Raw genomic sequence first — 12,881 nt, forward strand, 5'->3', positions numbered from 1 at the left:
CAGATGCTGAGAACCCAAATGCTCCTGTGTCACTGCTGGTGCTCGTGGAATTGTCTAGAGTGGTCTGCGTAAAGCAGCCCCCCAGGGACCTTGAGCGTTCTCTAGTGTTTTATGAATCTTGTGCTGCAAGACGGATCGTCAGGAAAGCCAGCAAGCTTGTAGCACACACCTGTCCGCATCGCCCTCCTTTATAAACGCTGTTTCCATCAGGTTCTCGATTTATTTACAGGAAGTGCTGATTGTCATCAAGTGACAGATTTACTGAGCATCTCGGTGCGATCATCGGTCCTTGTAGCACTGTTCACACACTCATTCTCAGAATTCTCCTGCAGCGGCGTTCCTGCCTGTGAAATGAAGCTGGAATGTGTGGACTTACACAAGGGGGTTCCAGGGTCCAGGCTGGGAGGCACATTTGCTGCTTCGGGGTAAGATGACAAGGTGGCTTCCTCACCTGGACTCCCTCACGAGTTTTGATGTTTTTCACTTTATTAACCACTAAAACACTTGATGGGACATCCAGTTACTAAGTAATACAACAAGACAAGAGCTCAGAAGAACTTCACCCATCATCACAGGGCCTTTTGCCTATCACTATTTTTTGATGAACACAGGCACTAGTTGTAGGTGGTCGGGAGCTGACAGGAGTACACGTTTCAATCATGTTGCTTTTTACTTTCATTTTTAACAGACTTGCCTAGCACAGTGGTTATCTTTTGGGAGGTACAAGTCAGAATCACCTAGGACCTTTTAAGAGCACTGATGCCCAGATGACACAGAGGCCCTATGACGTCAGGAGGCTGCAGCCTGTGGCACAGGCATCTGTGGTTTCAAAAGCAGTGAGCGTTGACAACAAGGGCTCTACAGGATAGCATCCACACCTAGCCATCTGTGCCCAAACACACCCCCAGTGTCACCTCTTGCCATCAGTCTCCAGGAACACCCATCTGTCTACCGGTCCGCAGCCCTCACAGTCCTCTGTTTCAATTACCCAGAACTTCTCACGGGTCTCTGAACATGCAGGGGGTTAACTGTCGGATGATCTCATATGCTCTGTTCCCTCCAAGAATATTCTTCTTAACTTCTTCCTAGAAAACTCCCACGCATGTCTCCAAACCAGCTCCTGTGTCAGTGAAGTACGTTGGCTCAGCTGTCTTAGTGCTTCAGTATCACGTTTGGAGACCTGTGGTTTCTGTCCATTTGTCTGTCTGTCCTCCTTGAGCTTGTCAGCTCCTCAGGGGAGAGACTGAAGCCCACGCATCTCCCGCAGTGCCTCCCACAACGTCTGTGGAGACAGTACAGGCAGAAAGTAGCTCTTCAGTGAGCTGAGAGTCCCTGCCCATCAGATACGAGAATCAGCAGCTGGAAACTTCAGAAGCAGAGCCCATACAGGACATGTTCATTGCTAGAACCTTCCATCCATGAAGTGTGGTGTCCTATGAACACGAGAGCTTCATTCTCCTCTCCAGAGATGGGCGTGCTCAGACAGGGTCAGGGGGACCATGCATGGGGCTCTGGGGAGCTTGTCTCTCCTCTCTAGGGGCTGGAACAGAATGACCTCGGATGTTGGTTCTATGCTGACTCTGATGAACAGAGTCGCATCTTGATGATGCGTCAAGTTCTATCCCTGAAGCCACTTCTGCTGGCAGCTGAACTTCTTAGGGAGGCATTCAAAGCTCTGCCCAACCTTACCTCAAACCACCATTCGAGTCTCAAGTTTTGACATTCCTCCTTACTTTGAGATCAGGTTTCTAACTCCCAAAAAAGGCATTTGGGCAGTATGAAGCCCGCTTCCTTTTTGTAAAATGGAAAGAAAAGTTATTATTCTTGTGTGTTTTTTCCTCTAGATTGTGAGCACTTTGAGAAAAAAGAAATCTGGCCTTCTATGCCTAACCAATCACAGACACTATAGCAGGAGATGGAAATATATATAGCTGTAAATAGAAACATAGCAGGTTATCAGTAACTGTTAGTTGAATTAATATTTTCAACATTTTTGGAAAAGCAATTCTTTTTAAAACACACCCAAATCACATACATTTCATAGAATCCCTGATATCAATTTTTGATAAAATAGAAATTGTTTCTTTGTTTCTATCTGAAACAAACAGTTGTTATTTTTCCTTCTCACTGATTACTTTTTCTAGAAAACACGGTCCTGGTAGCAGCACACATTAAACACTCTATCCAGGCACTTATTAATCTTCAAGAGGGGTTATTCCTTATTGATGAGGTTTGAGAGCCTGAAGGAGTGCTGATTCATCTTGCATTTGGATTCTCTAGTTTTTCCTGAGATCTGTGTTACTTTTGTAAACTATATTTCGCTCTCACTGACCTCTCGGTTCAGGGCAAACAGATTGGAGGGAATACACTGTAATGCAGAGCTGGCTCTGAGGTCGTCAGATAGGTCCACCCCTCCCTGATCTGGACCCTCATGACAATGCCACTCCCTCCCAGACTTCTTCTAGACAACTAAGAAACAGGGCACCTCAGCCAGACCCACCTTCACGTCTGTATCTGCATTAATCAATCACTTTAGAGAATGTTTCTAGGTGGCCTATGGCTGCCATTCAAGATGCCTCACTAACTACATGTCCTGAGCACCAATTTGTCCTACACACAGTGTCAGGCTCTGGGAACAGATGGATAAAAATGGGCAGAATTCCTGTTCTCAAACAGAGGAGTGAACAGAGAAGGGGAATGAACTCTAACTGCTTCCATTCAACCATCATTTTCTTGAGGTCAAAGGCCTGTTTTCTTGTCTGAATGTTACCGTGAGCCTGCAAAGCGCTACAAATAAGTTAGGCAGGCAAGAACCAAAATAAAACTGACCTCTAATGACTGTGCAGTATGTTGCAGAATTACTGAGGGACAATTTCCCACGTGCTATTTCATTTAAACATTACAGCATCTATACGATCTGCAGTAACACTGTCTCCCATGTATCAATGACACAACTGACGTTCATGGAAGAAAAATAATTTCTCCGAATCTGTGAAGTGATGGGGCTCTGATTCCAACAGTCATGGGCCTGAGGACAAGGCCGACAGCCGTTCTAGCTCTGCCTGGTGGATGCCCACAGGGATCTGACTGCAAAGAGAACTGTAATTCTAGAATGAAATGGAAAAGAAGTTTCGTGGCAACTCAACTTCTAAGTTACCAGGGAATGAGTCAGGATAGCTTCCATGTGCTTTTCTGTTGTTTAACTCAGGAGCTCCTCCAGGGCCCAGGGATATGAGAGGATCAGTGAGGCTGTTGGCCTCGTTCTCCAGCCCTTGCCCTGTCCTCCTAGCCGGGCACTCACACAGGGAGCTCTTCTTCCCTGGCCCCTCTCCTCTGTTCTCCCTCTCAGGCCGCAAGAGTCGTCCCGCCATTTCCCTGCACAACACACACGTGCAGATGGAGACGAGGATGGACCCCCATTTCTGATTCCCCCGTCTCCTCTCTCCCCCTGTTCTCTGCCTCTCTTCCTCCCTCTCTCCTTCTTTCAGCCCTCCTCCCCCCTCCCCTTCCCTGCATTCCTCGGCACTGAGTCTCTCTCTCTTCCTGCAGTCTGCACGTTCATGGCTCAGGAAACCTGCCCTCCTACAACCACCTGCATCCCAGGCCCGTCTGCAGCGTGAGGTCTTCCTCAAAGCCGGTGCGGCCTGGCCCGCTGCCACTGTGCAGTCTCCTCTCCCAGAGCTCCACTGCCTGGACCAGACGCCTCCTCCCCCGGCGCTGTCCCGTCAGCATCTCCCTCCATATTTACAGAATTACAGAGTGGCAGAGAAGCAGGATTGGAGATTATTCAGTTGGAGGAGGAGCCTGCAGCCAGAGGGAAACAAACTCAGGGACTCCATTTTACTAAACAAAATGGGTTCAGCATGCACTTGCAGAACGAATTTGAGAAAATTAAAAAATAATCATTAGAACTGATCTGGGCGTGGTGATGACAAGTCAGTCCCTTATGCCCAATTCACCTGCCCCTTTCTTACCTTTCAAATATCTGTAGAAATGCAGCAACGCAAAGGGTTTGCCATTTCAGAAAAATTACCTTGAAAAGTGGGATTGGCTAGTTTAAGGGGAAAAACTCAAGATGAGTTACGGAGAAAGCTGATTAAAAATAAAACAAGCAAAGGTGCAAACAAGAACACCTATCTGTAAGAGGAAGGATGCTCTCTCCTCCAGCCTCTGTCTCTGCTCAGGCCTGCATCCACGGCCAGAGCATCTTGCCGAAGCAGCCAGAGCCATGTCCCCCATTCACCCCCATTTCAGAAACTGCTGTGCCTAGACACGTATGAAAGCCCAGGGTGGAGGGTACTGGCGTGTCCTTGGGTCACGTGACTCCACCATCATTGAGGGCCTGCCATTCCCACAGGTCGGCAGAAGGGTAAGGAGAGCAGGTGGTGGACTCCTGGTCTGAGAGAGGCCTGTGTCAGCTCCGCTCAGAGGCCATGGGAGACCTGATAAGTCACTGGGGTCACACACAGCTGCAAAGGAAGCTGGGGGAAAGAGTTACTGGCCCCTCACATCCAGTGTGCCATGGTTGAAGAGGATCAGATACAATAATGCTCGGGAATATGCTTTGCAAAACGGAAATCAGATTTAAAATGTTCAACATTCTGTTGTGAAAACTAAGGGTGTCAGGTGTCTGAAACGCTGGGTGGCTTTTATTCTTGTGACAATTTTCCACGTTTAAACCGTGCTTCAGCATTTATAAAGCATCTTCTTATATATCTTGTTTTCTCTTCATTTCTTGAGGGTGTTTGGGGGAAACTGCTCTGTAAATTCCCAAATATGGGCATCTCTTAAACCACAGAAGTGATCCGGGTACCTGATCACAGCCCTGAGCCTATAGAGGAACAGAGCAGCAGTAAATCTTTGACAGTGAAATATGAAGAAAAGGAAGTGAAAGAATAAAAAGGGGAGAAAATATATAATTACAAAGCCTCGAAATCCATGGAGACCAGAAAAATGTGCTGCTGAGGGGTTTCTGTGAATTGGCATTACTACCGAAACCACACATTATCTGTTAGGATTTTAAACACTGAAGGCCTGACAAAATGTCATTTTTATTCTTCTTTACAAATAGGGAAGCGTTTTTTAGGGTCTCTTTAAGTGGCAAAAATAGCAGGAGGGACCGCAGAGAAAATCCGCTGTAAATGGACGGGCCTGTTAATGAAGGGAAAGCGGCTCCCCACAGCCCGTTTCCAAGGCAACCGCGGATGGACAAGCACCCTCTCTCTCCGGTGCCCATTACTGACGCCTCCCGTGCCCAGAAGAGGAGAGAGCAAGGATGGTGGGGATCTCTTTGCCTGAGCATCACCGGCAGTGTTCACAAACGCCAGGAAGTGAACAGGAATAATCGGTGAAATGCCTCTCCGCACACCGGCAGAGAGAGCATCCACGCGGCACTAAAGACGTGTTGATCCGAAAGGGAAAAAAAAATCTCAGGCGGAGCTATACGTTTTCTAAAGCTCTGAGAGAAAGCTGCTTTGGCTTTTGAGCTAGAAAGAGACATTTCCTTTCACCATTTATGAATCCTGTAATGACAGATTGTTTATAGTTGCAAGGGACATTGTACATCATTGTGTCCAGCCTTCCACGGGCATCAAGGCAGAGGGCGGTAAGGCGTCTAACCGTAGGTCGCTCCTTGAGCTGCTCTGAGAACCCGGACATCAGACTATGGGGCCCAGGCCCTTTTGAGACTGGCACGTAGAGAAAAGATATTAAGAAGAGAAACGAGAGGCCTAAGGATTCAATGCCAGACAAAGGGATGGCGTTTAAGTGGCAGATTCTGTGGAGCACTTAAAGAATACAGGTGCATGGCTGAGGTAACCAGGACTTGAGATGCTTCCAGAAAGCAGAGGACCTGGAGACAGTATGGCTGATTAAAAGGTAGAAACAATTATCAAGAAAAAAATTCCAAGGATGTAAAATAGGGCAGTGTCTTCAGGAAGGGAAAAGAGTGAGCGACAGGGAGAAACACTACAGAAATATAGCGGACCAGGCAAATTTACCATCTTTTTTCATGCCTATTGAGAATTGTAATTTTTTAAGTTTAAGACGGATCATCAAAAGCCTCATTGCAGAAGTAACGTGATGTGGCTAATGATTTTACATAATGAATGACCTCGGTATCCATCAGTAGGAAGCCAGCTTTGGAGAAAAGTCTGAATCCTCAAATATATGAGGCCCTGACTTCGGATTCCAGCTCCCCATCCCCCAAACGCCTTCTGCAGCAGCGTCTCAAAGAAGCCAAGAAACTCAGAGGAAATTCCACAGAAGCGGACACAGATTCCATATTTGTATGCAGCTTAGCTGATTCGTTATAAGGTGTCACCTGACACAATTTTGCAAACTTTCAACCCCAATGTTGTCTGTATCTTTCTAATTGAATGTCTCTTAATGCAGATTGTTTTTCCTAAAGTTGCAACCTGTGGAAATGCAAACATAGATTTTACCATTCAAAACAGAAAACCATGCTAATTATACAGGAGATAATTAAGAGGTTGACATGCAAAGAGTTTTCAGTGACCACATGCTTTTCTTCCTAAACCACCAGATCTGCCACCTTTCTTTACCGATACTTCTTTCCCCCCTTACTAAAACTTGCTGGTGTGTTTTTAAGTCTGCTCTGCTCCAGAGTTAGGCTATATGTGTTGTTGTTTTAACCCTCAAAACAATGCACTACTCAACATTTGTTTGCCATATTTCAGAAAAGCAAATGACCTTCTATTTAAAAAACGAAATAAATTGTATTGGCTTATCTGAGGAGCAAGCATGAGAAAAGGTCAGGCTGGAGGGTTTTTCCCTCTTTTTTTTTATTTTATTTTTTTTGGTGAGGAAGATTGGCCCTGAGCTAACATCTGTTGCCAGTCTTCCTCTTTTTTTGCTTGAAGAAGACTGTCCGTGAGCTAACATCTGTGGCAATCTTCTGCTATTTTCTATGTGGGACACCGACACAGGGTGGCTTGATGAGTGGTGTGTAGGTCTGTGTCCAGGATCCAAACCTGCACACCCCAGGCTGCCAAAGTGAAGTGCACGAACTTAATGACTGCACAGCTCCTTTTCTCTCTTTTTTTACAGTCATTTTTGGTTATCCTATCTTGATATATGGCATCCAGTACATACTAGATATTGCTAATTAAAATCTAAAATAACATTTTTTTAGTAAAAAAGAAAAAGAGAGACAAGAGGAGAATTTTGCCTTTCATCAAAACACCCGGTGGAAAATGTGCTTCTTTTTAACCACAATTGGTGTTAGGCATTTGGCCTCCCTGAGTGAGGTTCTGCCTTGTTTAACTACGTAGAGAATCAGCTCTGAATAAAAAACCAGAGAATGCATTTTTTCAATCACTTGAGGAGGGAGATTGACATTTAAAATGGCTGCTCTGATGTTAATGTTGTTAAACCCCCTTCCTTTAAAGTGACCTGTTTGAATGCAGTGGCTGTCAGTCTGTTTCATCTTCCCTGCCAGCATTTATCTTGTCAGAGCTCATAGAAGCTGGCAGAACTGACACAGTGAGGGACAGGTAATTGAGAACCGAGAGACAGAGCTCTCTGGAGGAACCCCGTGTCTGCGCCGTGACCAGCCTGGCCCCGGCGTGGCCCACGGATGCCAAGGGCTGGAATGTCTGATGATGCCCCCTGCTCACACTCTGCCTTGTCCAGGGTCTCCAAAAGTTAGTCAAAGCCTGGGAAAACTCAGAAATCATGGCATCCAACTTCTTTATGACTCCAGTTTAGCCCCTCTATGAATGTTAAACTTATTCTTTGAGTTTTGCAAGGCAGTGACAATTTTATGATATTCTTTTTAATAAATGTGATGCTTAATGTAATTTAATTTTTCACTTCATTTGTGCCTTTCTTTCTAAGTGCTTATTGTGTTTCCCATTACAAACTATTCAGTACAATAAATCTGGAAAATAAAAACAAGCAGGAAGAAGAAAATTTTAAATCACTCCAAGTTCCACACTCCAAAAACAGTAACTATTGACATTTTTGTGGCCTACCATTCAGAGTTTTATGCCTCCATTTATTGGTATTTAATATGGATATCATCATACTATAATTATGCCACCTGTTCTTTTATTTTTTAAGTTCTTCCATATTATTATTATAAAGTCATTATAATCATTATTTTAATGACTGCGTAGTTATGGCCCATAATTTACTTAGCTCTTACCCTCCTTTTGGATGTTGAGACTTTCAGATTTTTCACTTTTACGCATAATGTCGCAGTAAACCTTTGTTCACAAAGTGTGTTCAGTACTTTGGACTATTTTTTAAGATGGATTCCCAGCAATAAAATTATGAGGCCAATGTGTTTAAAATTTTCAATGGCTCTTGGTACATACAGCCAAGTTGCCTTCCACAAAGATTTCCATGATGCAAATTATATATATTGGTAGAATTTCTACATTCAAAAATTTACTCTTTGGAATATATATGTTTAATGTCAAATATGTGTCTTGATTATTGTTTTGCAAAATATTGTCACTATATCCATTTCAGTGATTGAACCCAAATTATAGCTTTTCTAAAGAAAACAAATTATCAATTAAGGCAGAAATATTTTATTAGGAGAATATGCACCCAGGTTTTACTGGTTTTGTTGGAGGCGTAACTGGCATCTGACCTAATTATTTCTAGTGGATCCTATTAAAACAAATATTTCATTTCTTGAAAGTCATCCATTTATTGATTTACTGATCCAGCCATTTATTTGTTCAGCAAACTTTCACGACGTCCGGGAGCTCAGACAACATGCTGGGTGCTGAAAAGGGAGCCACAGACCGGCATCTCAGTCCAGTAGGATTGTCGACACAGGGACAGCAAAGCCCTCATGAGCCGCATGTCTGTGGCTCAGCAAATGTGTGTGGAATGAGGTAATTTGTGACTCGGGATATTCATAACACGAGAGCAATGACTTCCACAAGAGGGGTCCTGCCATGCTCTCGCCGTGCAGAGATGGAATGCTCAGTTCTGGATGCAAGATCACAGACAAAGGGAAAGGGAGAGCTATGAAAGTTTAGGGGTTTGTTTTCTGGGTTTTTTGTTTATTTGTTTTCTACAAAGGATAGAAGGGCAATGGTGCTCTTCCTTGCCCAGATTTCCACCTCCTGACACTGAGAGATGCTGCTTCTAGAAATTTGGGAAAGATCTATATGACTCAACTCCCTCACCATAGCTGCTCCATCACTCTGCTATGAGTAGTCCAACATCCCTATATTAATCGTTCCTCTGGGTTATAGATAAAATAAAAATGCATATTTTGAACAGACACTCTCATTCTGCCCTAAAACCAATATGAGTGACAATTTAGTAGAGATGATGGAAAATAGTGCTCCTCAGGCCTCTATAAATTTCAGCTCCTTTAATTTCCTTCTTGAGATGTAAGCTTACCATCACCATGGTGGGACATGGAACCAACTCTTCCCTATAATGCTCAGGTCCTATTCCCAAGTTGGCTTCAAGGTCCAAACTCCTTCAGGTGGAAGCGGAAGTTATCATTGGAGTCTTGTGATGAGACGAGCCAGATACCCTCTGTTGTGGGTTGACATGTCCCCAAAAAAGATATGTTGAGTTCCTCATCCCCACACCTGTGAGTGTAACCTTGTTTGGAAATATGGTCTTGGCAGATGTAATCAAGTCAAGTCATTAGGGGGATCTTATCCAATATGTCTGGCGTCCTTATAAGAAGAGAAGAGACACAGACAGGGAGAAGATGGCCATGTGGTGATGGAGGCAGAGATTGGAATGATGTATCTATAAATCAAGGGAGATCAAGGATTGCTGGTCCTCACAAGAAGCTAAGAGAAAACCATGCAACAGATTCTGCCCTAGAGCCTCGGGAGGACTCTTGACTTGAGACACCAGCCTCCAGAACTGTGAGAGAATAAGTTTCTCCATTTGAAGTCAGCTAGTTTGTGGTGCTTTGTTAGGGAAGCCCTAGGAAATGAATTTACTCACCAATCCCATTTCCTCTTCTTGGGCGCAGAGGAAGAAGGAGACTCTTCCCCAGCCCCTCTTGCAGTAAAGTAGGGATTTTGTTCGTATTCTGGCCAAAAGGATGTATACCCCATCCCTGCCTGGCGCTAAAATATGCTGCACTACCTTGCAAGCCTTCTCTGGGAAGACAGCAGTGCCCCGAGACAGAGGGACCTACCATCCTTGAGATACCTGCTTGAAACATAGCCAAGAGAAGCCAGGTGACTTGCACTGAACCATGACATGAGCCAGCAATAACTTCTGCTGAGTTAAGGCCTTGTGAATTCCAGGATTTTTCCTGCAGCATTGTTTAGCTGCTGGAACTTGATATGCTGGAATGCAGGCTATTATAGTAAAGAAATTAATATGTGTGCCATCAGATAAGTATTCAAGCAGCGGAAAGTTGATGTCAGAGACTAGAAAGATGGAAAGGAGATGGACCACGGCAAATCACATGATAAACAATCACCAGTGGTGACTTGGAAGGCCGTCCGTGAGTAACTCAGCTTGAAGCTCCAAGAGAGATGGTTGGAGATGTCAGAGCCTTCGTGTGCGCTGGTTCTTATTGGCTGTGTTTACAAGATAGTACAAGAAGGAGGTGAGCTCAGGAAAGAATAGGTCACCATGAGTAGATACATGCATGTCAGATACAGCAAACTGGTAACGGTAGATTCTAGGTGCTGAGTATGAGTGATCACTGTAAAAGTCTTGCAACTTGACTGCACGGTTAGAAAACTTTTGTAATAAAAATATTATTAAAAAGAGAAGGAAGAGATTAAACAATTTGTAAAAGGATTGAAAGGGACTGGAGAGGATCCAGCAATTCAAGGGGTTGCAGGTTGGAAAAGCTAAGTGCCTCTGTGCCCTAAAACAGGAGAGGTGGCAGTTAAAAGGCTTCGAGCAATACAATCCCAGGTTAACTTCTAAGTTGAAGATAGAGACTCAGTGAAAACGCAGATTAAAAATGTATCTTAATCTATTATTGCAATTAGCTTCAGAGTAGAGATATTAAGTCAGAAGAGAAAGATAGGAGGGCAAAGGCAAAGAAACGAAGCAAATTTGGGACCCAGATTTTGAGGAAAAAAATGGTGTAGTTCTTGACAAATGAGCTGACTAGTAGCAAGTAAACCAGACAGAAGCCAATTAAACTTTTGAGATCATTTATTGCCAAAGAAACCATAAGTCCATTTAAAAAAAATTCTTCGACTGTACAAGACTTAGAGAAAAGCTCTTGGCCCCCCCAATCTTTCACCAGTCACAGGATGGATTTTGAAACTGTAGACACCCCAAGATTGCACACTCCTGAGCACCTCCTCCAGGTGTGGCCCTGGAGAGTCACAAGGAGGAAGAGAGTTCCAGAAGCTGGAGTTGTAGAGAACGGTGGGGAAGGGAGTTCCTCCTAGAGAAGGCAGGTAGGCCCACCTGAGAACTGCCGCCCCTCCAGGTGGGTTGGCTCCACAATGTCTTCTCAGTGGGATTTCAGAGCTGTCATGACCTGGCGGTGGCTGGGGGTCCCTCATTCTCCTCCATTCTTCAGGTTATCTTGCCTGGATTATAGCCTTATGTATGGAGTATGTTGGGACAGGGGACACATAATTTGTGGTTTTAGCTTGTCTTTTGCCAAAACAAGAAGAGCCCAGCTGGGCCTGATGGAAAAGGCTGAGCATGCCCAGTGACTGGGTGGGAAGTTGAGGTGTCCCCTTTTGGGAGGGGCTAAGTGCATTCTACGAGTCTGGGCAAGAGTGAAATAGTGACAGAGGAAAGATTATGACAGAGACTGGATTGGTGCTTTCCATTCCCATGTCCTCCCCAGGTACAAAGGACGATGACATTTCCAGGCCTCCTTTATGATAAGATTGGAGCCATGTGACTGAGTTCTGGCCAATGGAATGTGGGCGAAAATAACCTACACCATTTCTAGGCCTGAATGGAAAGCATCCTGCACAACTTTCCATTGTTTTGCTTTTTCTTTCCTGTTCTGGTGAACATGGAGGGCACATGTTGAAGGAAGCTGTGTCACAAGCTGGAAGGACCCTGAATCTCTGAGTCACTGCTTGGAGGAGAGAAGGCCAGAATATCCACTGGGCCTGCATCAGACTTCTCTCTGGGCGAGCATGAAAGCTTTTCTGCATGAAGCCACTTATATTTCAGGGTTTACTGATCGCCACACCATCGCCTAGTCTGAATAATGCAAGCTAAGTCATCCTTCCTGGAAACTTGCCTGTGTCAGCTGCTCCCTACAGCTCCTTCACTCTTCAGACATACTCATACACATCAGAATCAATCAAAGGCGCGCTTCCTGCCGTGCCTCTCGGTACATGCAGGTCACTTCTGGTTTGACTTCACCCACTGAGCGAACACCGAGCTCACCTCCAGGCCAGCGCAGCCCCAGCCACCCAGACATTCCCACACACCAACCCTCTGAGGCAGGTTTCAGCACAGCCACTTTCTGGATAATCTTTTACTGACAATGTTCTTCTGACCTCCGTGTCGGCCTCAGGTCCCTCGCTCTCAGCATATGGGGCAGTGATTTAAGGTTACTTATGGCCTGTCATACAGTTGAACAAAACATATACACTATTTTAAGTACTTCAAATAAATGTCACCCATTATACGCATTTTAACTGTTTTTAACATTGCTCTGGCTAGGAGCCAATTTCCTAAAGAGCAAAATATTACAAGTTTTAAAAAATGAGTTACAATCCCTAAAAAACAACCTTTCACCTACAGGAAGCGTGTGGGCAGGAACGTGGAAGCAGCCAGCCGCGGTGCCATATTTGATTAATCAAATCTATAGCACTCCCTACCAAGGCTTGACCCTCACAGGATTTTACTAGAAAACAGAAAAGTGAGTCAAGGAGTGGATTTTTCAATATGGAAAAGAAAAATAATGTACTTGAAATTATAAA

The sequence above is a fragment of the Equus quagga genome, chromosome 5 (genome assembly GCF_021613505.1).
Source record: "Equus quagga isolate Etosha38 chromosome 5, UCLA_HA_Equagga_1.0, whole genome shotgun sequence".
Lineage (NCBI taxonomy): Eukaryota > Metazoa > Chordata > Mammalia > Perissodactyla > Equidae > Equus > Equus quagga.